At 46.7% G+C, this 27,327-nt stretch overlaps 1 protein-coding gene across 4 annotated transcripts in view; it reads right to left on the bottom strand.

Annotated features, from left to right (window-relative positions):
* SLC20A2 (solute carrier family 20 member 2) overlaps positions 1–27,327 on the bottom strand; it is a 113,771-nt gene that overhangs the window by 54,158 nt on the left and 32,286 nt on the right. Inside the window, exon 1 of one of the 4 annotated variants that reach the window (XM_073543147.1) lies at positions 5,628–5,857. The exons of 1 other annotated variant lie outside the window; for it this stretch is intronic. The gene's annotated coding sequence lies outside the window, so the exon portion shown is untranslated. Of the gene's footprint in view, positions 1–104; positions 2,519–5,627; positions 5,858–27,327 lie in introns of those variants that run through there. 2 more of the 4 variants (XM_073543124.1, XM_073543132.1) reach the window with 2 other exon arrangements.

Genomic DNA, 27,327 nt, shown 5'->3' with positions numbered 1-27,327 from the left:
TCTCAGCCCCTGCATCCTGCTGCTCTAAGATTACAGGGTAAAAACCTGATGTTAGATCCCCTTTAGTTTTAACCACCTCCAGAAAGACAAGAAAATATACTTACAATGTAGCAGCTTCCTTATGCTGGTGGAGTGTCAGTCGGAAACGGCAGCTTGCAATGTTACTGAAAAATGTATCCCTGACCCCTATACCATGGCCCTGTCCTCTACATGAGAGAGGGGAGCAGTCACAGGCTTTGGGATGAGACCCTATATCACATCTCTGACCTTTGCAGATGGTTGGCTTTGTCTTTTTACTCTGAAGCGTATTGTGTGCTATTTTCTGTCATTGGAGATCAACTACTTGTTCCATTTCTATTTCATCAACTGAAGACGTACCAAAAAAAATGCAGAGAAGTCATTTCTCCACAGTGCCGGGGACACTGGTGTGATAACGTCTTCTCACAGGCAGATCTGATGGCATGTCCGTCATCAGCTCCAAGCATTCCAGGCGTCATACTCCATTAGATGGCGAGGGCACCTGACAAAGCGCCATTTAGAACGCGTGCCATAATCGGAATGAATGGGAGCATCGAGTCAAACACATCCAAGTTTTCCTCTTCCATCATCACCTGATAAGCTGTTATGTTGGATGGATTCTGTCTACAGCACGTGGATGAGATTGTTCTAGTTGCAGCAGAGTGGATACAACACACACAAGGGAATTTTCACCCAGAAAATCCACAGAGTATTTGCCACATGAACTTCCAATTAGAATGAAAGAAACAGGCTGCAGAGAAAGCTCCTGGTCCAGCAAGAGCTTACCTGCTCCTCTTTATACTGCTAGTCACCTGCATATGTAGCCCAAGGCCATATACGGGGCTGCCAGATGCTCCGCACTAATGGCATGGGCCAACATACAGCTGGCAGCCTCCCATACACCAGAATGGACCAGCCACAGGGCCCCCTCCCCCATAAGCGGAGAAGGAAACCGTATCAGTGAGCGGTGCTGCCACCTGCTGGCTGCATTAATAACATCTGCTGAGAATTCCAGAAGCCTGTATGTCTGCTACTGAGCAGAAAGAAGTGTGAAGCTGGGGGCTCGCAGAAGGTGGGAGCTGCAGACCACTGCCCAACTGCCCACCATGCAGACAGCTCATTATGTGACCTCATTTCTGAACCCTGCACTCCACCAACAGCAGAAGCATCGTGAAGAGGAGTCCATTATTCTGAAGTGTAGAAAGCGCCATATCAACAGAGAAAATGGCACCAAATACATACACCCATGTTATAAATACAGATATATAACGCAGGCGCCTGCCTCCTGTGCCCTATCTATTCACATAGCTACCAAACAGAAGACTATGAAGCCATATAGGGCAGCAGAATAAAGGCCAGTGGGCCTACAAGCCCAGCAGGTACATGGCACACAGCACTCTGTCCAGCAGGTATGCGGCACTATAAAGGGCACACAGCACTCTGTCCAGCAGGCACTACACATGGCACAGGGCACTCTGTCCGGCAGGTATATGGCACACGGCACTCTCTCCGGCAGGTATATGGCACACGGCACTCTCTCCGGCAGGTATATGGCACACGGCACTCTCTCCGGCAGGTATATGGCACACGGCACTCTGTCCGGCAGGCACTACACATGGCACAGGGCACTCTGTCCAGCAGGTATATGGCACACGGCACTCTGTCCGGCAGGCACTACACATGGCACAGGGCACTCTGTCCAGCAGGTATATGGCACACGGCACTCTGTCCGGCAGGCACTACACATGGCACAGGGCTCTCTGTCCAGCAGGTATATGGCACCGGCACTCTGTCCGGCAGACACTACACATGGCACAGGGCACTCTGTCCAGCAGGTATATGGCACACGGCACTCTGTCCGGCAGGCACTACACATGGCACAGGGCACTCTGTCCAGCAGGTATATGGCACCGGCACTCTGTCCGGCAGGCACTACACATGGCACAGGGCACTCTGTCCAGCAGGTATATGGCACACGGCACTCTGTCCGGCAGGCACTACACATGGCACAGGGCTCTCTGTCCAGCAGGTATATGGCACACGGCACTGTCCGGCAGGCACTACACATGGCACAGGGCTCTCTGTCCAGCAGGTATATGGCACCGGCACTCTGTCCGGCAGGCACTACACATGGCACAGGGCTCTCTGTCCAGCAGGTATATGGCACACGGCACTCTGTCCGGCAGGCACTACACATGGCACAGGGCTCTCTGTCCAGCAGGTATATGGCACCGGCACTCTGTCCGGCAGGCACTACACATGGCACAGGGCTCTCTGTCCAGCAGGTATATGGCACACGGCACTGTCCGGCAGGCACTACACAAGGCACAGGGCTCTCTGTCCAGCAGGTATATGGCACACGGCACTGTCCGGCAGGCACTACACAAGGCACAGGGCTCTCTCTCCGGCAGGCGTGTGGCACTACACAGGGCACTCTCTCTCCGGCAGGCGTGTGGCACTACACAGGGCACTCTCTCTCCGGCAGGCGTGTGGCACTACACAGGGCACTCTCTCTCCGGCAGGCGTGTGGCACTACACAGGGCACTCTCTCTCCGGCAGGCGTGTGGCACTACACAGGGCACTCTCTCTCCGGCAGGCGTGTGGCACTACACAGGGCACTCTCTCTCCGGCAGGCGTGTGGCACTACACAGGGCACTCTCTCTCCGGCAGGCGTGTGGCACTACACAGGGCACTCTCTCTCCGGCAGGCGTGTGGCACTACACAGGGCACTCTCTCTCCGGCAGGCGTGTGGCACTACACAGGGCACTCTCTCTCCGGCAGGCGTGTGGCACTACACAGGGCACTCTCTCTCCGGCAGGCGTGTGGCACTACACAGGGCACCCTGTATATACTGGGCACTCTCTCCGGCAGGCATGTGGCACTATACAGGGCACCCTCTCCGGCAGGCATGTGGCACTACACAGGGCACCCTCTCCGGCAGGCGTGTGGCACTACACAGGGCACTCTCTCCGGCAGGCGTGTGGCACTACACAGGGCACTCTCTCCGGCAGGCGTGTGGCACTACACAGGGCACTCTCTCTCCGGCAGGCGTGTGGCACTACACAGGGCACTCTCTCTCCGGCAGGCGTGTGGCACTACACAGGGCACTCTCTCTCCGGCAGGCGTGTGGCACTACACAGGGCACTCTCTCTCCGGCAGGCGTGTGGCACTACACAGGGCACTCTCTCTCCGGCAGGCGTGTGGCACTACACAGGGCACTCTCTCTCCGGCAGGCGTGTGGCACTACACAGGGCACTCTCTCTCCGGCAGGCGTGTGGCACTACACAGGGCACCCTGTATATACTGGGCACTCTCTCCGGCAGGCATGTGGCACTATACAGGGCACCCTCTCCGGCAGGCATGTGGCACTACACAGGGCACCCTCTCCGGCAGGCGTGTGGCACTACACAGGGCACTCTCTCCGGCAGGCGTGTGGCACTATACAGGGCACTCTCTCCGGCAGGCGTGTGGCACTATACTGGGCACTCTCTCCGGCAGGCGTGTGGCACTATACTGGGCACTCTCTCCGGCAGGCGTGTGGCACTATACTGGGCACTCTCTCCGGCAGGCGTGTGGCACTATACTGGGCACTCTCTCCGGCAGGCGTGTGGCACTATACTGGGCACTCTCTCCGGCAGGCGTGTGGCACTATACTGGGCACTCTCTCCGGCAGGCGTGTGGCACTATACTGGGCACTCTCTCCGGCAGGCGTGTGGCACTATACTGGGCACTCTCTCCGGCAGGCGTGTGGCACTATACTGGGCACTCTCTCCGGCAGGCGTGTGGCACTATACTGGGCACTCTCTCCGGCAGGCGTGTGGCATTATACTGGGCACTCTCTCCGGCAGGCGTGTGGCATTATACTGGGCACTCTCTCCGGCAGGCGTGTGACATTATACTGGGCACTCTCTCCGGCAGGCGTGTGACATTATACTGGGCACTCTCTCCGGCAGGCGTGTGACATTATACTGGGCACTCTCTCCGGCAGGCGTGTGGCACTATACTGGGCACTCTCTCCGGCAGGCATGTGACATTATACTGGGCACTCTCTCCGGCAGGCGTGTGGCATTATACTGGGCACTCTCTCCGGCAGGTGTGTGACATTACACTGGGCACTCTCTCCGGCAGGCGTGTGGCACTACACTGGGCACCCTCTCCGGCAGGCGTGTGACATTATACTGGGCACTCTCTCCGGCAGGCGTGTGACATTACACTGGGCACTCTCTCCGGCAGGAGTGTGACACTACACAGGGCACTCTCTCCAGCAGGCGTGTGACATTACACTGGGCACTCTCTCCGGCAGGCATGTGACATTATACTGGGCACTCTCTCTCCGGCAGGCATGTGACATTACACTGGGCACTCTCTCCGGCAGGCATGTGACATTATACTGGGCACTCTCTCCGGCAGGCGTGTGGCACTATACTGGGCACTCTCTCCGGCAGGCGTGTGACATTACACTGGGCACTCTCTCCGGCAGGCGTGTGACATTACACTGGGCACTCTCTCCGGCAGGCGTGTGACATTACACTGGGCACTCTCTCCGGCAGGCGTGTGACATTACACTGGGCACTCTCTCCGGCAGGCGTGTGGCATTATACTGGGCACTCTCTCCGGCAGGCGTGTGGCATTATACTGGGCACTCTCTCCGGCAGGCGTGTGACATTATACTGGGCACTCTCTCCGGCAGGCATGTGACATTATACTGGGCACTCTCTCCGGCAGGCGTGTGACATTACACTGGGCACTCTCTCCGGCAGGCGTGTGGCATTATACTGGGCACTCTCTCCGGCAGGCGTGTGACATTATACTGGGCACTCTCTCCGGCAGGCATGTGACATTATACTGGGCACTCTCTCCGGCAGGCATGTGACATTATACTGGGCACTCTCTCTCCGGCAGGCATGTGACATTATACTGGGCACTCTCTCTCCGGCAGGCATGTGACATTATACTGGGCACTCTCTCCGGCAGGCATGTGACATTATACTGGGCACTCTCTCCGGCAGGCGTGTGGCACTATACTGGGCACTCTCTCCGGCAGGCGTGTGACATTATACTGGGCACTCTCTCCGGCAGGCGTGTGACATTACACTGGGCACTCTCTCCGGCAGGCGTGTGGCATTATACTGGGCACTCTCTCCGGCAGGCGTGTGACATTATACTGGGCACTCTCTCCGGCAGGCGTGTGACATTATACTGGGCACTCTCTCCGGCAGGCGTGTGGCATTATACTGGGCACTCTCTCCGGCAGGCATGTGACATTACACTGGGCACTCTCTCCGGCAGGCGTGTGGCATTATACTGGGCACTCTCTCCGGCAGGCGTGTGGCACTACACTGGGCACACAGCAGTCTCAGGCAGGACTTGTTACTCCTTGTGCTCCCTCCTCACAGACCTTGGTCCCCTCCATTCCCTGTGCCAGTCCTCGTCCCTCACATGCTAGGCACTGCACGTCTTCCCCGTATCGCCACAATACAAAGGGAGGGAGCGGTGCAGAGTGGACGGAGCTCTTGTGTAAGCCCAGCTGCCGCCGTCAGCCACCCTGCCCCGCACACCGGGAACCTCGCATCTCTTCTCCATTCACGGCTGCGGCGCCGGCCACTCACCTGGACTAATCAATGGGACGGAGCGCAGCACTAGCCTCCCGTGAAGAAGCTGCCGATTGCAGGGCACTCAGACACTGGAGAGGGGCTGACCCTGCCATTGGTCCGCCTGGCGTGGATGACGTCAGCGCGCTGCACCGCTCTGTGAAAGGCGTCATGCACGCACGGTCCTAGTGCCCGCCACAGTCTGCAGAGAGACAACTAGTCTGCATTCATTGAGCGGACGGAGAGGCGCGAACTGGTGTCTGCCAGTCAGCCAGCTATAGGGGCGCACACGGCCTGAAACCGGAATAGTATGGCTCTAGCGCTGCCTGGAGACTTCCTGTGTCATGTGTGCTACAGTATAATGAGCCCCACATACTGCTGCATACAGTATAATGCAGCCCACAGCATACTCCATACCGTTTAATGGCTCCACCTAGTGTACTATACAGTATAATGGATCCATGTAGTGCTCCATACAGTATAATGGGCCCCACATAGTGCTTCATACAGTATAATGGCACCACATGATGCTCCATACAGTATAATGGGCCCCACATAGTGCTTCATACAGTATAATGGGCCCCACATAGTGCTCCATACAGTATAATGGGCCCCACATAGTGCTTCATACAGTATAATGGCACCACATCATACTTCATACAGTATAATGGGCCCCACATAGTGCTTCATACAGTATAATGGCACCACATCATACTTCATACAGTATAATGGGCCCCACATAGTGCTTCATACAGTATAATGAGCCGCACATAGTCCTCCATACCGTGTAATGACTCCACATAGTGTACCATACAGTATAATGGATCCACGTAGTGCTCCATATAGTATGATGACCCCACATAGTGCTCCATATAGTATAATGGGGACTCACCATTTACATCTAATATAATAGGCCCCACTTTAGAAAAAAATAAATAAATACTCCCCTCTGCCCATTCCTCTGCTGCTATGGTCTTTTCATGGTGTCTTCAGCTACTCTGCACATCTAAGTACAGTGGGTACGTTGTAATGCACTCATCGCTCCGGCTGTGCTGAGACATCAGACACAGCAGGTATGATGGAGGCTCCTTCGCCATCATTGCTTTCAACTGTATCGACATCTAGGATGCCGATCTAGTTGAAAGTGCAATGCCGGGTAAAAGTGCTATGCCAGGCGATGGACCCGAGCAGCGTCATGGGCCAAATATACTCATGGGACCCTATACTCACCTTGCGGACCAGATTTGGCCCACGGGCCAGGGTTTGACATATGTGGTTTAGGCAAAAGCCACCATGCAGGGCCAGCTCTGTCAAACGGAACCTCACTGAATGCTTTTGTGTCTGCCATCTTTGCGTATCTGTAGGAAATAGTTACATTTTAATACATTGATTTCCCCATTATTGAAAATTTTAACCCCTTTCGCATATGGGCATAGCTATATGTAAAGCGTTGACTTGATTATGTGGCAGAGCCTCTGGAGCTGAATTCTCTCCACATGCGGCTAGCTGTCCATCATCTGTCTCTTCACAGTCATGGATGGAGCAGCACAAAAAACAAAAGTAAAAAAGTTATAGCTTTCGGAAGAAAATTAGTAAAAAATGCCCAGGAGTAAAGGGTGAAAATATCACATACAGCATGATGGACACAAATTAAAAAAAAATGAAATACCAGGATTGCTGCTTTTCTCTCACCTAATAATTGAATATAAAGTAATAAAAAAGTTGTATAAACCCCAAAATCAAGAATTCTTGATTGAAAACTAAAGCTATAAGTCTCAGCATATGGCAACACAACCCAATTTTTTTTAAAAGCACTAAAATAAAATGTATCTTGCTGTGAACGTACTGACCTACAGAATAAGTCCAAGTCATTTTTAATACACCGTGAATGCAGTAGGAATGAAACCCAAGCAACAATAGCACTGTTATCAATTAGCGGAAAAAGCAGTTCATTATCATCACACAACTGTTAGCATCATCATCAATATTGGGATAAGCACATTAGTTAGGAGTCGACAGTCTATAAGATGTGTCAAACTCAAGGTTCGTGGGACAAATTTGATGCCGCGATAGCTGGGTGCAGAAGGATCAGCTCTCCATTTTTCCCATACAACACTGTGTCCATGGTCTGTGTTATTGAATGGATTGGAGGTGCGTGCCTGAGATAAGAATCCAAGATGGCACCCGCTTCTTGTGCTGCCACTTCACTGTCTGCTAAGCACTGGCTACATCCTCTCCAGGGTACTGGTCTGAGAACCTTACGATTGGCACAGCTCTGAAAGCCCTATCCACGACAAATCTGGGAGCCAAATCCATGGATCCACTCAGAGAGGCTCCTCCCCACCCACATGGCACAGCTCTTAGACCCTTACCCAGGGCACAGCTCTGAGAGAACTACCCAGGCAGAGTTCTGACACCCATACTAAAGCACCGCCTTACCCATGAACAACTCTGACAGCCCTACCCAGGCACATCTCCAAAAGCCATTCACAGGCACCGCTCTGAGAGTTTACCCTACCCAGTAAACAGCTTTGAGAGATCTACCAAGGTACAGCTCTGAGATACCTAACCAGGGAACAGCTCTGAGATACAGTTGTGGCCAAAAGTATTGACACCCCTGCAATTCTGTCAGATAATACTCAGCTTCTTCCTGAAAATGATTGCAAACACAAATTCTTTGGTATTATTATCTTCATTTAATTTGTCTTAAATGAAAAAACACAAAAAGAATTGTCCTAAAGCCAAATTGGATATAATTCCACACCAAACATAAAAAAGAGGGTGGACAAAAGTATTGGCACTGTTCGAAAAATCATGTGATGCTTCTCTAATTTGTGTAATTAACAGCACCTGTAACTTACCTGTGGCACCTAACAGGTGTTGGCAATAACTAAATCACACTTGCAGCCAGTTGACACGGATTAAAGTTGACTCAGCCTCTGTCCTGTGTCCTTGTGTGTACCACATTGAGCATGGAGAAAAGAAAGAAGACCAAAGAACTGTCTGAGGACTTGAGAAACCAAATTGTGAGGAAGCATGAGCAATCTCAAGTCCATCTCCAAAGACCTGAATGTTCCTGTGTCTACCGTGTGCAGTGTCATCAAGAAGATTAAAACCCATGTCACTGTGGCTAACCTCCCTAGATGTGGACGGAAAAGAAAAATTGACAAGAGATTTCAACGCAAGATTGTGCGGATGTTGGATAAAGAACCTCGACTAACATCCAAACAAGTTCAAGCTGCCCTGCAGTCCGAGGGTACAACAGTGTCAACCCGTACTATCCGTCGGCGTCTGAATGAAAAGGGACTGTATGGTAGGAGACCCAGGAAGACCCCACTTCTTACCCCGAGACATAAAAAAGCCAGGCTGGAGTTTGCCAAAACTTACCTGAAAAAGCCTAAAACTTTTTGGAAGAATGTTCTCTGGTCAGATGAGACAAAAGTAGAGCTTTTTGGGCAAAGGCATCAACATAGAGTTTACAGGAGAAGAAAAAGAGGCATTCAAAGAAAAGAACACGGTCCCTACAGTCAAACATGGCAGAGGTTCCATGATGTTTTGGGGTTGCTTTGCTGCCTCTGGCACTGGACTGCTTGTGTGCATGGCATTATGAAGTCTGAAGACTACCAACAAATTTTGCAGCATAATGTAGGGCCCAGTGTGAGAAAGCTGGGTCTCCCTCAGAGGTCATGGGTCTTCCAGCAGGACAATGACCCAAAACACACTTCAAAAAGCACTAGAAAATGGTTTGAGGGAAAGCACTGGAGACTTCTAAGGTGGCCAGCAATGAGTCCAGACCTGAATCCCATAGAACACCTGTGGAGAGATCTAAAATTGGCAGTTTGGAGAACGCACCCTTCAAATATCAGGGACCTGGAGCTGTTTGCCAAAGAAGAATGGTCTAAAATTCCAGCAGGGCATTGTAAGAAACTCATTGATGGTTACTGGAAGCGGTTGGTCGCATTTTTTTTGGCTAAAGGTTGTGCAACCAAGTATTAGGCTGAGGGTGCCAATACTTTTGTCTGGCCCATTTTTGGAGTTTTGTGTGAAATGATCAGTGTTTTGCTTTTTGCTTCATTCTATTTTGTGTTTTTTCATTTAAGACAAATGAAGCTAATAATACCAAAGAATTTGTGCTTGCAATCATTTTCAGGAAGAAACTGAGTATTATCTGTCAGAATTGCAGAGGTGTCAATACTTTTGGCCACAACTGTGCCTACCCAGGGAACAGCTCTAAGATACCTACCCATTGAACAGCTCTGAGAACTCTACCCAGGCACAGTGCTGACATCCATACACAGGCTCAGCTCTGAGCTCCTACCCATTGAACAGCTCTGATAGCCTTACATAGGGAACAGCTCTGAGCTTCTCCCCAGGTACAGCTCTGAGAGACCTACCCAAAAAACAGCACTGACAGATATTTTTGGTAATGAATCTTAACACGAATAAGCACAGATCACACATAACCGATATTAACCTCAACTCTAAGAACCTAAACCAGGCTTAGACACACTAACCATGTAAAAACTGTGTCAAAGATCTGGCCATAAAGAAAAATAGGTATTTAACCCCTTCATGACCGGAGTTTTTATCAGTTTTGCGTTTTCATTTTTCGCTCCCATCTTCCCAGAGCCATAACTTTTTATATTTTTCCATCAATATGGCCATGAGAGGGCTTATTTTTTGCAAAACGAGTTGTACTTTTGAACGTCATCATTGGTTTTAGCATGTCGTGTGCTCGAAAACGGTGAAAAAATTCCAAGTGAGATGAAATTGGAAAAAAAAGTGCAATCCCACACTTGTTTTTGTTTGGCATTTTTGCTGGGTTCACTAAATGCTAAAACTGACCTGCCATTATGATTCTCCAGGTCATTACGAGTTCATAGACACCAAACATGTCTAGGTTCTCTTTTGTCTAAGTGGTGAAAAAAAATTCCAGTTTGCTAAAAAAAAAAAAAAAAATTGCGCCATTCACCGATCACGTGACGGGGGTCAGCGGTACGTTTATTTCCGGCCAGATGGCCGGAAGCGCGCGTTAAATGCCACTGTCAGAGTTTGACGGGCATTTAACTAGTTAATAGGTGCTGGTGGATCGCAATTCCACCCGCACCTATTGGGGGCACATGTCAGCTCTTCAAAACAGCTGACATGTCCCGGCTTTGATGCGGGCTCACCGCTGGAGCCCGCATCAAAGCCTGCGATCGGACGTACTATCCCGTCCTATGGCAGTAAGGGGTTAAAATAAAATAAAAAATTTAATAAATTGTATTTCAACCAAGAAATTAAGTTGAATTACATTTTAATCATACAGTGCCTACAAGTAGTATTCAACCCCCTGCAGATTTAGCAGGTTTACACATTCGGAATTAACTTGGCATTGTGACATTTGGACTGTAGATCAGCCTGGAAGTGTGAAATGCACTGCAGCAAAAAAGAATGTTATTTCTTTTAATATTTTTTTTTTAAATTGTGAAAAGTTTATTCAGAGGGTCATTTATTATTCAACGCCTCAAACCACAAGAATTCTGTTTGGTTCCCCTAAAGTATTAAGAAGTATTTCAGGCACAAAGAAGAATGAGCTTCACATGTTTGGATTAATTATCTCTTTTTCCAGCCTTTTCTGACTAATTAAGACCCTCCCCAAACTTGTGAACAGCACTCATACATGGTCAACATGGGAAAGACAAAGGAGCATTCCAAGGCCATCAGAGACAAGATCGTGGAGGGTCACAAGGCTGGCAAGGGGTACAAAACCCTTTCCAAGGAGTTGGGCCTACCTGTCTCCACTGTTGGGAGCATCATCCGGAAGTGGAAGGCTTATGGAACTACTGTAAGCCTTCCACTGCCTGGACAGCCTTTGAAAGTTTCCACCCGTGCCGAGGCCAGGCTTGTCCGAAGAGTCAAGGCTAACCCAAGGACAACAAGGAAGGAGCTCCGGGAAGATCTCATGGCAGTGGGGACATTGGTTTCAGTCAATACCATAAGTAACGCACTCCACCGCAATGGTCTCCGTTCCAGACGAGCCCGTAAGGTACCTTTACTTTCAAAGCGTCATGTCAAGGCTCGTCTACAGTTTGCTCATGATCACTTGGAGGACTCTGAGACAGACTGGTTCAAGGTTCTCTGGTCTGATGAGCCCAAGATCGAGATCTTTGGTGCCAACCACACACGTGACGTTTGGAGACTGGATGGCACTGCATACGGCCCCAAGAATACCATCCCTACAGTCAAGCATGGTGGTGGCAGCATCATGCTGTGGGGCTGTTTCTCAGCCAAGGGGCCTGGCCATCTTGTCCGCATCCATGGGAAGATGGATAGCACGGCCTACCTGGAGATTTTGGCCAAGAACCTCCGCACCTCCATCATGGATCTTAAGATGGGTCGTCATTTCATCTTCCAACAAGACAACGACCCAAAGCACACAGCCAAGAAAACCAAGGCCTGGTTCCAGAGGGAAAAAATCAAGGTGTTGCAGTGGCCTAGTCAGTCTCCTGACCTTAACCCAATTGAAAACTTGTGGAAGGAGCTCAAGATTAAAGTCCACATGAGACACCCAAAGAACCTAGATAACTTGGAGAAGATCTGCATGGAGGAGTGGGCCAAGATAACTCCAGAGACCTGTGCCGGCCTGATCAGGTCTTATAAAAGACGATTATTAGCTGTAATTGCAAACAAGGGTTATTCCACAAAATATTAAACCTAGGGGTTGAATAATAATTGACCCACACTTTTATGTTGAAAATTTATTAAAATTTAACTGAGCAACATAACTTGTTGGTTTGTAAGATTTATGCATCTGTTAATAAATCCTGCTTTTGTTTGAAGTTTGCAGACTGTAACTTATTTGCATCTTATCAAACCTGCTAAATCTGCAGGGGGTTGAATACTACTTGTAGGCACTGTACATTTGAATTATTGTGCTTGGATTTTGTTTAGTGTTAGGTGTTATTTCAAAAACATGATCAATGGATGCAGACAGTGTCTGATAGGGTGTGTCTGCTTATTTAACACTATGTTAAGGTTCATTCACATGTCAGTATGTGGTCTGTATTTTGCATCAGTGTTTGTATGCCAAAGCCAGGAATGGAACTTACCGAGAAAAAAATATAATTGAAAGACTGACTCCTATTCCTTATTTTGGAGACATTCCTGGTTTTGGCATACAACTACTGATGAAATACCGATCAAAAATACTGATATGTGAAAGAGGCCTTACAGGGAATCTGTTACCCCATTTTCAGCCTATAAGTTTTTCTTCTTTTTCAGGTTACATTAGGGGCTTATCTACAGCATTACAGAATGCTGTAGATAAGCCCCTAATGGGCCAAAAATGGGGTGACAGATTCCCTTTAAGGAGTACAATAATACTTTGATACTTGATTGCTTTGAAGCCCAAATTTGGTACTTTTACGAGAAAATTTTGCCCTGATACTTGTCTTTTTTGTGTACTCAGTACGCAAGCATTGTCTCACCACTCACTACTCTTTCCCACCAATCACGTGTTAGTCACGTAGTAGCTCTTGTTCTATACATATCCCCTTACGGTCTTAAGATCATGGGTCCTAAGAAAAGGAGCAGTGATGGCGCTGAGCAGAAAAAAATTTTTACTTTGCACTGTCATTGAGGAAAAAAAAAAAAAGACACAATAGGTAAACGAGCAGGATTCGCATTACTGATCTTTAGATACACATAAATTTCCACTTAATGGCAAAAAAAATCCCTAAGGCTATGTGCACACGGTGTTGAAACTGCTGAGGAATTTTCCCTGCAGTTTTTGCTAAATCCGCAGGTAAAATGACCTGCACTTTACCTGCGGATTTACTGCAGTTTTTGTGCGGTTTTCCCCTGCAGATTTGTAGAATGGAGCAGGTGGAAAACTGCAGCAAAACCGCGCAAAAGTAGTGACATGCTGCTTTTTACAATAGTTATAACCAGCTTCCAGATGTATAAAGGAAACCTTTTATGGACCAAAAAGGGATTTCGTGCCTAGTATAATTTTAAATAAAGTGCAAATGCTATAAGAATTAAAGTGCCAGCAACATAGGATTACAAATATCATAGTAAATACATAGTAGAGTGACAGTGCACAAAAAACTTTGCTGATGGCAATGAAATATGTACTTTACTTGTTAGGTTATTTATTTGCTTTGTGGACATCATTATGTGCTTATATGTGGTCCGAATTTGATAAAACCCTTGTGCACTGTCACTTTAATCTTATGGACCAGAGCATTGATGAGGGTATTGTTGATCTTAGTTGTATGCACTAAAGGCACTTTTTCATTGCCATCAGCAAAAATTTTTTGCCTAAAATTTGCATTGGTGGATGGTTTGTGTGTTGTCATGCATTACTGATCTTGTCTAGATTAACTGTCTTCAATACCATTAATAGAGAATAGATTAAAAAGACAGATGTTGTTGAAGCAGTGTTCCCATACACTCAAGCAGTCGAAAAGCTTTTATTAATTTGGATAAATTAGAAGCAGTTATCACGTCAGTTTATATGAAGCCAGGTGCTTCATAGAAGCTTATAACGTTGAGTGGTGAAAGTAAAAAAAACCCCCAATTTTCCCCACAAAAAATGTTTTTCAGCCCCAGTTTTTGTATTTTCACAAGGTTAACTGGGAAAAGGGCCCAAAATTTGAGGTGCAATTTCTCCTGAGTACCCCACATGTGGGGGGAAACTACTGTTTGGGTGCATGGCAGGGCTTAGAAAGGATGGAGTGACTTTTGGGCCGCAGATTTTGATGGAATGTTCTGCGGGTTTCATGTCGAGCTTGGAGAGCCCCTAATGTGCCTAAACAGTGGAATCCTCACACAAATGACCCCATTTTGGAAACTAGACCGCTCAAGTATTTAGGTGGCTGCGTGGTGAGCACCTAGACACCCCAGGTGTTTCACAAAGTTTGTAATGTTGAGCCATGAAAATAAAAATCACTTTTTTTCCCACAAAAATGTTTTTAGCCCCCATTTTTTTTATTTTCACAAGGTTAACAGGGGAAAAAGAACCCCCAAATGTGTTGTGCAATTTCTCCTGAATACACCAATGCCCCATATGTGGTTGAAAATGACATTTGAGGCACAGTGCAAAGCTTAGAAGGAAGAAGCGCCATATTGGAGTTAAGATTTTGCTGGACTGGTTTGAGGGTGCCATGTCACATTGGAGGGGCCTCCGAGATGCCAGAACAGCAGTATAAGTAACCCATTCATCTACTGGTGCAGTGATCATATCAACACCACAGATGTGTCACAGAATTTCATATCATTGAGCAGTGAAGAAAAAGTAATTACTTTACCACCAAAATGTTGCTTTAGCCCCAGATTTTATATTTTTGCACTGTGAAATAGGTAAAAATGACACCAAAAGTTGTCCCGCAATTTCTGCTGAATGTGAATTACCCCATATGTGGCTATACAGTACTGCTCAGCCATACTGCGAGACTCGGGAGGGACAGAGTGCTATTTTCCTCCTAGAGCTCAGATTTTGCTAAAAGAGTTTGGAGACTCCATATACCGAGCCCTTAAGGCTGCGTTCACACGTAGCAGTTTTTTTTTTTGCGTTTTCTCGGCGTTTTTAGACACGAGATTTTGCCACGAAAAAGAAAAAAAAAGCATCCCATGCAATCCTATGGGATTCCGCAAAGCTCTGCTAATGCTGCGGATTTTTCCACGGCGGTATCGCATCGCGGAAAAATACGCAGCATGCTCATTAATTTGGCAGAATCGCAGCAATTCTGCACACATAGGAATGCATTGTTCTGCTTACTTTCCACATGTGGCTGTGCACACCATGCGAAAAGTAAGCAGAACATTTGCGGATGGTACCCAGGGGGTGGAGGAGAGGAGATTCTCCTCCAGGCCCTCGGTACCATAGCTGTTAGTAACAGCAGAACGCACTAAATAAAAAAACTAATAAAGTGCGTTCGCCGCTGGGGGTCCACCGTGCAGTAGGTGATATAACCGCTGCTAAGTGGTGGCAGAACCTCCCGTGTGTGCGACGCCAAGGCGTGCTGCTACTGCAACGCGGCGTGGGACACTGCCGCTACACGACAATGCTAGTACGCAAGCGCAATGTCGGATGCTAGCAACTGTGGATGATGAAGCAGAGGCGCGCTGGTACTAAACTCAATCCCTAACCACAAACGTAATATCAGAGGGTAGGGGTTTCAAATGAGTCATTTACCAGAATCATGCATCCATCCTCATTCACACAGCAGCAAGTATGACTATATTAGCACATGGCAGAACAGCCATGCGCGCCCTTTATAGCAGCCAGGACCTTCCGGAAGCCTCCAGATCTACGAGCTGGACCAATGAGATCTGAAGCAGGACCTGAGCACATGACTGCTGATCTCCAATGGGAGATCGTCTCATGAGCATGCTCAGAAGATGGACAGAAGGACTTAGCCTCTGGAGAGATTTGCTGCAAGGCAATCTCCTCTGCAGTAGATAAACAGCAGGAGACTGCAGAATGTGAGGGTCTGGATTCCTGCAGAGCCAACGCAGGAATCTGACGCCTAACAATAGCCCTGTAAAAAATAGAATTAAAATAAAAAAATATTCATATTCTCACCTTCCGATGTCCATCGCAGCGTCAGCAGGCCTCTGCAATGCTCCCGACAGGTCCCATTCCCAGTGATGCTTTGCGAAATGACCTTTGATGACGTCGCGGTCTCGCAATACCGTAGCGCTCTCGCGAGACCGTGACATCATCGAAGGTCATTTTGCAATGCATCACTGGGAACGGGACCTGCCGGGAGCATCGCGATGATCGGGAACGCTGCGTGGGACTTCGGAAAGTGAGAAAAACACGATTTTTTATTTTTTTTTTGTTATTTTTAACATTAGATCTTTTTACTACAGATGCTGCATAGGCGGCCTCAATAGTAAAAAGTTGGTCACGCTAGTCAAACACTATGTTTGACGAGTGTGACCAACCTGTCAATCAGTTTTCCAAGCGATGCTACAGATCGCTTGGAAAACGCTAGCATTCTGCAAGCTAATTACGCTTGCAAAACGCTAGTTTTTCCGCGGAAAATAGGCGTAAATTAAAATGCGATTTTCCTGCGGAATGGAATTCCGGAATTCCCGCTTAAATCTCCGTGGGAATTCCACAACGTGTGCACATAGCCTGAGTGCTAGAAGAGCAGAATCTCCCTCTAGTTACCCCATTTTGGAAATTATACCCCTCTGGGAATTTATCTACAGGTATATTGACAATTTTGACTCCATGGGTATTTTCCAGAAACAAGAAGCAGTGGATGTTGCTGAGTGAAAATTACAAATCGCCATTGTAGTGCCCATCATTTTGCAGTCATCACTACGTTGTCAATGTCACAAGCACATAGCTACAGAAATGCCAAACATGTAGACGCTAAATGCAGTTTAGGCACACTGGGGCTCAGAAGGGAGGGGGGGAATTTGCTGAATTTCTTTTGGGGGCAAGGAGCTACAGGACTTTTCCAGAACCTTTATACTACCAGTAACGTGGAAGCCCCCTATATTTCCGTTAACTGATGATAGAGCTGAATGGAGACTTGCTTTTTTTCTGGATTGAGTTGAAGCTTTTGTTGGGAACATTTTACATAACATTTGGGATCTCATTTATCCAGCGCTCTACACTGAGCACTTTCATCAGGGTTTACATCTAAATCTCAGAGTTATGTGATTCAGATGAAACCCCTGAGTGATCCATTCACTATAATGCGGCAGTAGAGTTACTCTGGACTCTCTCGCCTCTTTTCAGCATTGTTCTGCTTTTCAGAGGTGCACAAAACTGTGGAGGACTTCCCTTTTTGTGCACGCCTAAAAAGACGGACACCGCCGAACCATAGGCAGCCAGAAGGCGTCGACAGTTCCTCCATCTGCCTCAATATAGGGAATCTTCTGTTGGGAGTTTCATCTGAATCATGTATTTCAGAGATTTACACGTAATCCCCGGTGTAAGCACTCAGCACAGAGCGCAGTTTAAATGTTAGCTGAGCCTTACTGCTATCCTTTGGAGGTAGAATTAACAAATCAACTGCAGGTGAAGAATTGGTTTTATTTGTGCTAATGGGACCACGGAGTCAGCTCCCTCCCTCCATTATTGACATCAGCATGACAGGGGTTAAACACCCACGATTGGTGCTAACACCGATCAAGGCTCTTGCTGCAGAGTATCAGCTTTCATATAGAGCTGACACCCACGTTTGAACGCTCGCTCAGCGTGAGCCCTTGTGTTCATGGCGCCACATATATACTTCCCTTTGTGGAAACGCATCTCCTGCAGAACAGTATATATATAGCCCGCGTCCGAGGCTCCATCACTGAATGACGGCACATCGCAAGTGCATGCCACTTTACGGCATGCATCGTGATGCACCCGATAATGAGGGTTAATGACAGCGTTAACGGACTGTGTTACACCGCGTTATAACGCAGTCCGTCTAACGGACTGCCATAACGCAATGTGACCCCTTATTCTTTGTTTGGTATTTCGTTATTACTTTACTCACTTTGGTATCTTTCCTTTGTTTAGCACACTTCTCCTCTTATAGGTAATTCACTCTCTGCTCTGCCTTTCCGATCTTTAGGAGGAACGTAAAGCAAATTAGATCTGAGTTGCCATTTCCTAGTCTATGGTTAGGGTTATCTCTGTACTCACAGGCACCACTAGAGACTGCAAAGTCAGGAGCCAACAGGGTCAGATGCAGGATTTTTGTGTATAATCTATTTTCCTGAGTGAGTTACTACAGAGGAATAACAATTAGTCTAAATTGGAATAGGAATTGAATTAATGTAAGAGGCAGAGTAATTCATTACAGTCACATCTAAGTCATATACGTAATAAGTGGGCAATTTTTACAAGTGCGGATAGTGTATTCTTTCTCAAACACAGAATTTATTTGTCATTCATATACACAATTCATGCCATCATATGGCTATACCAACAAAAAGAAAATACAAATTATGGCTCTTGGAAGATGTAGAGGGAAAACAAAAGTGAGAAAATAAATATTGTCATATTTTTCCACCAACATAAATGTATTACCGTACCCCTCCAGATTACTATGGATCCAGCAGTTCAGACCACCAAAAATCCCAAGAACTGAGATCGCAAAGTTCTCTGTATTAATAGATCAGTAGTGCACATCAGCAGCGTGACATCCCGTGTACAGTCTGGGGCAATATAAAGACAAAAGTAATAGGACACACCTCAGAATTCCTAAATTCAGCTTTTAATTCAGTCATACTGCCACAGTTGTATAAAATCCAGCCCCAAGTCCTGCAATCTGGATGAAGTAATGACATTCTATGAAGAGATCACTGAAATCGAGCCTGGTACGGTAATAGGATGCCACCTTTGTTGAAAGTCAGTTGGTGAAATATCCTTCCCTCCTAAATATTCCACAATTCGCTGTGAATGATATTATTGAAAAATTTAAAGAAAAATGACAGCTGAGTCGTTGAGTGCATAGAAATTGCCAAAGTTCTACAGATTCAATAACCGTAGGGTTCAAAACCTGCTTCAGAACAAAAACAGGGTCTTCATTGCTTTGGTTTCCATTAGTTTCCTACATCACCAAGCACAATGCAAAGCTTTGGATAAAGTAGTGTTAGATGTGTTTTCTAGGAATAACATTTTCATGACCTACCGTCATCAATATCAGATTGGTTGGCGGTCCGACACTAGACACCCCCACCAATTAGCTTTAATTAGCTCCAGCGATGGCTGGATGGAAACATGGAACAGAGATGAACATCTCAACTCTGTTTAATGTGTAGCAGTAGTAAATCTGGAGTCCCCGGCTGCAGAAGTAACCTCATTCTGATGACTGGATATTTCAATCAAGGAAATTCTGAAATAAATCCAAAATGGACAAATACCCACATAATTATTACCTGGCAGTACCCATTATTCAGATTAATGCATATTTTCCACAACCTGTGATAGAAAAGCTCTTTTATGTCTGTGAAAATTCTCAACGTACTCGTAAAGGAAAATTGTTATCCCAATAAAAGTTTGCAGAAGCAAAATTGCTTGTTCTCTGTATAAATTTGACGGACTCAGCTTCTGCTGAGCCCATTTTTTGAGTGGACCCTCTGGGTCATGGCACCCACCCACCGAGGGCAAGCTTACCTTGTGAGAATCCACCCCCTATACAGGGAGTGTCAGGGGAAAGACCAAGGGGGTGAGCCACCATGACTTCTGGGACCAGACAGCCGGCTCAGGGGGACACTAAGTGCAAGTGTCTGACTACAAGGACGAGCAAGAAGCAAGACAAGACGTAGGTGCAAGGTATCTTCATTAGGATAACTTCAGAATCACTTTCAGTGTAAAAACGCGAGAACAAGCAAAACGTGCAAAGTGCGTGCGTGGGCACGCCAAGGTCCATAGCATGGTATGTGCCAGGAGGCACGCCTGGGTACAGGTAAAGGCACATTGGCATCGGACTCCGGACAGCTGGCAACGATCGACATGATCAGGGCACCAGGCTGCAGACATCAGCTCCGGACATCAGGCCACAGTCATCAGGCTTACAATCTCTGGCAGCGATCGGCAGGTCCCAGGCATCCGGCAGGCAAACCAGGGTTCAGGCAAGGAGGCACGACAGATCTCCAGACATGGTGCGTGTTAGGGAACACAGCGAGGTCCAAGGCAGGATGTGTGCTAGGGCCACACCAGGGTCCAGGGTAAGGTGCAAGGCTAGGTGCGTGTGTAGGGGACACGCCAGGGTACAAAGCAAGGTGCAAGGCAAGGTGCGTGTGTAGGGGACACGCCAGGGTTCATAATTCAACAGACAAGACAGGGTTCAAAGTTTAACAAACAAGACAGGGTTCAAGGTTTGACAAACAAGACAGGGTGCGTGTATAGAGACATGCCAAGGTACAAGGCAGAGTGCGTGTATAGAGACACGCCAAGGCACAAGACAGAGTCCTGCGCATGCAGAGAGACACGCCAGGGTCAGGGTTCAAGAAACAAGACAAGAGTGCGTGTGTATAGACACGCCAAGGCACAAGGTACAAGGCAGAGTGCGTGTGTAGACACACCAGGGTTCAGGGCAGGACGTGTGCTAGGAGCCATGCGGGAGGCACACCTCACTGGCCAGTGCACACGGCTGTAACGCCAGCACGAGGCACGGCTAAGGCACAGGAGGCCGGCAAGGTAACCTTCATGCTAGGAGCAATGCCAGGGTTCAAGGCAGGGTGCGTGCAAGGAGCCATGCCAGGGTTCAAGGCAGGGTGCATGCTAGGAGCCACACCAGGGTTCAAGGAAGGGCTGCTTGCTAGGAGTCACGCAGAAGGCATGCCTCACTGGCCAGTGCACACGGCTGTACTCAAACACGAGGCACTACTACGGCACAGGAGGCGGGCAAGGGGAACCCACGCCGGGGTTCAAGGCAAGGACAAGGCAAGGAACAAGGCAAGACAAGGTAAGGCTAGGCGAGAAACAAGGCAAAACAGGGTACGGAACACGGAGCGGAACATAGGCAGAAACAGAGCAAGGTCAGAGCGAGGACAGAGTACGGAAAACCAGGCTGAGACAAGAACATTAGAAGTACTACAAGGCTCAGAATAGCAAAGACCAGACATGGCGAAACAGGCAAGGCAGAGAACAGAGGAAGGACTACAAGTCAAAGAATAGCTAAGGCGAGACATAGCAAAACAGGCTAAGGCAGAGAACAGCGGAAGTACTATAAGGCAAAGCAAGGCAAAGACAAACATGGCACGAGAGACAACATAAGACAAGGCACGGGACAAGAGATGGAGTACAAGCACAGAGCGTGTGGAGAGACGCACGACAGGACAGAGTGCAAGGGCACAGAATAGAGGGAGTGACCCAGCAGACCAAACAGCCATGCAGGGAAGCAACACAATAATCAGGCTCTGACCATAAGGAGGGGCGGTCTGATATAGCTCCATAACACCAGTACTTCCGGGTCAGGACCAGGGGAGAACTTCCAGTTCAGATGCTCCAGGATCACAGAGAGCAGTCACATGACCAGGGATTCCAGACATGCAGAGATGATTACAGAACCAGACAGTACTGGAACCTAGGAAAGGTCACATGATCATGGTTCCAGACATGCAGAGATGATTGCAGAACCAGACAGAGCTGGAGCCTAGGAAAGGTCACATGATCAGGGGTTCCAGACATGCAGAGATGATCACAGAAGGCAGAGCAAAAACGCAGGCATCTTGCAGCCCAACAGTCATGAGGTGAGTGTGCACACTGCTCTAGGGAACATGCAGGATAACAGACATGAGCGTGCACACCGCTCCAGGGTCATGAGGCAAAACTGACATGGCGGATGTGACAATAAAATGCTACAGATAACTTGTAAGTACAGTGCAAAGTGCGCTAAATAAGAATGTGAGGCTCTGGGTAAGTGAATGCCACACTAGAAACCTATGACAAAACGTTTTTCCACCAGTCATCTATATTTGTGTTAACATCATTCATCCTTTAAGCTTCTATTTCTGTGCTGGAGCTGTAACATATTTCAGTAGACGAGGAATGAAATTAGAATTCGACTGATTAAAATAAATGGAGGATGCCAAGCGTTTTTTTTCTTTTTTGGCAGACAGTGGCTTGTGTTTGATAGCAGCTATCTCAGAAAAGAACTTCAAATCGTACGGTAATTACAGATTGTCAATATTCATAGTGAACATTTAACAAGGCATTGTATTCAGCTTTCCAGTAACTACATCGAAGGCTTTCCTATTTCTCATCCACTTATACTCTGTCTGTTCTTTCTACTATAATTAACAACTGTACAAATTCAGAGATGCAGAACATGTATTGGAAGATATTAATATGCCTGCTGCATTTGGTAATTTATCATTGTACTACCTCATTAAAGGGATGGTCTAAAATTAAAATTTATTTCAGTCCCAAATGCCTATCTATTTAATTTAATCTGCTTTACAATATACCTTATATACTCGAGTATAAGCCGACCCGAGTATAAGTCGACCCTCCTAATTTTGCCACAAAAAACTGGGAAAACTTATTGACTCGAGTATAAGCCTAGGGTGGAAAATGCAGCAGCTACTGGTAAATTTCAAAAATAAAAATAGATACCAATAAAAGTAAAATTAATTGAGACATCAGTAGGATAAATGTTTTTGAATAGCCATATTGAATCAGGAGCCCCATATAATGCTCCATAGTTCATGATGAGCCCCATAAGATGCTCCATACAAAATACACCCCATATAATGCTGCACAAAGTTTAATAATGGTCCCATAAGATGCTCCCTAGAATAATATACCCCATATGCTGCTCCATTAAGGTCATGGCCCCATAAAATGCTCCTTAGATTATGCCCCCATAAGATGATCCATAGATTATGCCCCCATATGCTGCTCCATGGATTATGCCCCCATATGCTGCTTCATTTATTATGCCCCCATATGCTGCCCCCATAAGATGCTCCATACATTATACCCCATATGCTGCTCCATAGATTATGGCCCCATATGCTGCTCCATAGATTATGCCCCCATATGCTGCTCCATAGATTATGCCCCCATATGCTGCTCCTTGGATTATGCCCCCATATGCTGCTCCATAGATTATGCCCCCATATGCTGCCCCCTTAAGATGCTCCATACATTATGCCCCCATATGCTGCCGCTGCTGCTGCAATTAAAAATAAATACTCACCTCTCCGTCGCTGGGTGTCAGGTGCCGGTGTTGCCGCTGGCTCAGGACCCGGCACCTGAGACATTCACCTGTCCTGCATCCATCGCTACTGCTCACCGCTATCTGCCACGTCATCTGTCAGTGACGTTCAGGCAGCAGACGGCACGGCGCGCACTAAACACGTCACCGCGCCCTCTGCTGTTTGAATGTCATTGACAGAGGACACAGCAGACAGCAGCAAGCAGCGATGGAGTGGGGGACAGGTGAATATAGCCTATACTTAACCCGTCCTGGTGCGGTCTCTGCAGCTCTGTTCTCCCACTGTCTCCCTTCCTGCCTTCAGCGGTCATGTGGTACCGCTCATTAAACTCATGAATATGCACATATTCGTGAGTTTAATGAGCGGTGCCATGTGACCACTGAAGGAAGGAAGGGAGACCGTGGGACAAGCAGGGGGGCTGCAGAGACCGCACCAGGAGGGGTAAGTATGACCTGACACCTCCGACCCCCTGGCGTATATGACTCGAATATAAGCCAAGAGGGGGACTTTCAGCCCAAAAAAATGGGCTGAAAATCTCGGCTTATATTCGAGTATATACGGTACTTAAATTAAAAAGCCCTTATCAATCCCTCACTACTCTACTATATTTATTTATTTTTACTACTTCCTTTTTGACAATGATTCGTTTGAGAATCTCAGTGCATGCTGGGATAGTTAAACAAGTAATCATCAGGGGGCACTGTTACAGCCTCTGCCCTCTCCATGAAACGAAGCACCATCAGTGACATCCGTTTCAGGGATTGCGCTAGTCCCTGCTCTACTGAGCATGTGTCATTTGTAAATTCATATGTATGCTCAGTAGATTCTTGTCACTGTACAATGTGCACAGTGACTGTGCTCTCGCTCACCAGCTCTTATCAGAGTTAGCAAGCTTTCAAGAGAGCGCACTGTTAGTGCACGTTGCAAGAAGATGTCACTTGTGAGAGGTGCTGGCCTTTGCTTTTCCTTCATGCCATATTTTCTTCTTACAACACAAACTGACAGTACACTCTTGCCGATTCATTACTTCTGATCAGAGTCCGCCAGCTGATGACTCCTCGTTTCAGGGAGGAGGCAGAGGCTGCAGCAGTGACAGCAGCCTCTGTCCCCTGATGATGACTTGTTTGACTATCACAGCATTCGCTGGGATTTTCAAACATAGCATTATCAAAGAAGTAGAAATTAAAAAAATAAATCAGTTATATAGAGTAAAGAGTGAATGGGTACAGACTTTTCCATTAAAGTATATTAGAAAAGAGATTAAATTATTATATGAAATAGCTAGGCATTTAGGATTAAAATATATTTTAGTTTCAAACAATCCCTTTAAGACTTTTTAGGACCAAGTGTTTTCTTCCACATTTAAAGCACGGCATACCAGTTTCTTTAGTGACAAGAAAAACTAGTGCCACTCTGCCAGTGCTATTGAGATTCTCTGACGTGAAGCCACCACCTGGGAAAGAGCCAAGACTTTGTTTCATTGGAAGGCTCCCTTTCTTGCCAATTATGGCACACAAGTACAGCACTTCTTTGTGCATTTTTGATGCTGAACTTCAGATAACCTAGCAGAAGTCTTGAAGTACAAGCAGGTTGTAGTATTCTGCAATCCTATTTATACTGTCTGTTCAGAAGTGCGCTGATTGCTGCCGCCACTCATCTCAATTTAGGCAAAAGGTCACAGTTCAGCTGAGCATTTGAAGGTCTGCCAATGTCTTTTTTAATAGCTCATGAAGTTCTATTTTAACTACAGAATGTGACGGTCAAGAGCCAAGGAATACATAAAGATCTAAGGGTATAAAAGATTGCTCTAGGATTTATAGCATTGTCTCTAATGAAAATTAAATGCCCTTCAGCTTACTCAATTTCTTGATGCCACAGATTGAGGGGGGTTGGGTTGTTTTAATTGTGCTTCTAGAGGTGATTCCATCAATTTGTGTTTCTTTTTAATTGAGTTCTCAGATGTACGATACTTCCTATTAGAGCACATGCTTTAAACCGATCTCCTAGCAGTTGTATAGGTGTCTGTTAGGTCAAAGAGAAGGGTCTCTATACTGCAGAGCAGCCAATAGAAATAGCTTTCTGGCCTGCTTGTCAGGAAAAGAGCAGATCCTTTGCAGTGTCATGACAGTAGTCCTCAGAAGCTTCCTGCGAGGAATTAGGGTATGTGCACACGTTGCGGATTGCTGTGCGGATTTTTCCACTCGGAATCGACTAATTTTGGCAGAATCAGTAGTTTTTCCTGCGGATTTCCTGCGGATTTTGTGCGGATTTGGCATGGGTTTTTACACCTGCAGATTCCTATAATGAAATAGGTGTAAAAACGCTGCGGAATCCGGACAAAAAATTGACATGCTGTGGAAAATAAACAGCTGCGTTTCCACGCTGAGTTTTCTGCAGCATGTACACAGTGTTTTTTTTTCCATAGGATAACATTCTACTGTAATGTCTTGCGGATCTGCAGCGGATCCGCAGGGCCAAATCCGCTGCGGATCCGCACAGCTATCCACAGCGTGTGCACATTAAAGGGAACCTGTCAACAGCATTGTGCTGAGTAACCTACAGACAGTGTCAGGTTGGCACCGTTATACTGTTTAAAATGATAACTTGTTGATTAAATCCATCTTGTGGTTGTTGTTTAATCTTTATTTGTAGTTTTCAGTTAATTCTATGCTCGTGCTTCGGGGTTGTCTGTGGGGGTCTTCATGTGGTGCTCTGCTTAGGTATTCATGGGTATGGCTTATGACAGGTCACTGATCCCTCAATGACCTGCTCCCTGTTTTACATACTGAATATCATATGTTTTTTTTAAATTAAAAATTCACATTCATCGAGGACTGCAGAAGTTGGCCACCAGGAAGGTTACCTGGCATGTGGGGCAGGAACAACAATAGCTTATAATTTCACTGTTTAGGATAGGACAAGAAAAGAAGTGTGTATTGATTGGTCAAGATCACCCACATTAATAAATGAAATATAATCTTTATCATGCAACAGTATTTGCAACGTACAAATAGAAACATTTAAAAAAACAAACAAATGGCTCAAAAATAACCACTGGACAGTCTGTGTAAGGCCCAATCAGTGACCGCCTTCAAAGTGCTAGCTGCAAGCAGATAAAATAAGACTATTCCACACATCAGTAATCTGAATTAATTGTGCCAGAAAAGTTATTTTGTGGCACAGTGACACCCAATATGACCTAGAACCTCAAGATATACTCATAAATAAATAATTTTGTACAAGAATGAATACAATGTGTACTCCACATGCAGATTCAACATGAAATAAAGGCAAAATAGAAGCAAAAAAAGAGGTTCATGTTATTGTGATAAAGTGTTAAGGCATATAAAACACAGTGATTTCAAAGGAATATGCCCAAAGCAGTTAGAGGCACAAGATCCTAAACCAGCACTGGTAGTTCTCCTGCCCCCAAACCAGACGATGCCCACCATCTCCCAACATTTTGGTTGTCTCACAGCTTTTGTATCTGCTGCCATTATAGTCTGCAGTCAGAGCCTCTGCTCCTTCAGACAACGGATACTACGACTGTGGCACATGTATCCAGCTCCAGCCGTCAACAACAGATAGTACAGTCCCAACTGAGGTTCTCAAAACATGTTTGTGAGTTGAGTGATGGGCAGTGGAGCAGATCTGCATTCCACCAGATGGAGCCATGGTCCCTCGGGCCGATCCTGTAGAGTCTCTCTGTAGATAGAGAATGCCCACTTTTTTATACTTCACAGCTCTCATTCAGGTCATTCTCCGACGGGATTAAGGAAAGGTGGGGGGGGGTAATTCTTCGGATATAGGTAACACGGCACTCAAGATCAATATGAATGTTGGTGCTCAAGTCGGGCATCCAACCCATCCAAACAAGAAAATAATCTTGGCATTCAATATGTGAAAAAAATCAGTTCCTTTTCATTCTTAGTGCATCCAGACACAAATATTTGAACATTTTCAGTCCCAACATAGGACCTTCATCACAATATTCTTGTTCTTATAAAGAGATTTCTTATGATAATATCCAAATAGGAAAAACAGATTA

Source organism: Dendrobates tinctorius, unplaced genomic scaffold (assembly GCF_039654945.1).
Source record: "Dendrobates tinctorius isolate UK_male_01 unplaced genomic scaffold, ASM3965494v1 ptg000011l, whole genome shotgun sequence".
Taxonomy (NCBI): domain Eukaryota; kingdom Metazoa; phylum Chordata; class Amphibia; order Anura; family Dendrobatidae; genus Dendrobates; species Dendrobates tinctorius.
Note: the sequence above shows the minus strand (reverse complement) of the source record. Positions and strands in the feature narration are given on the sequence as shown.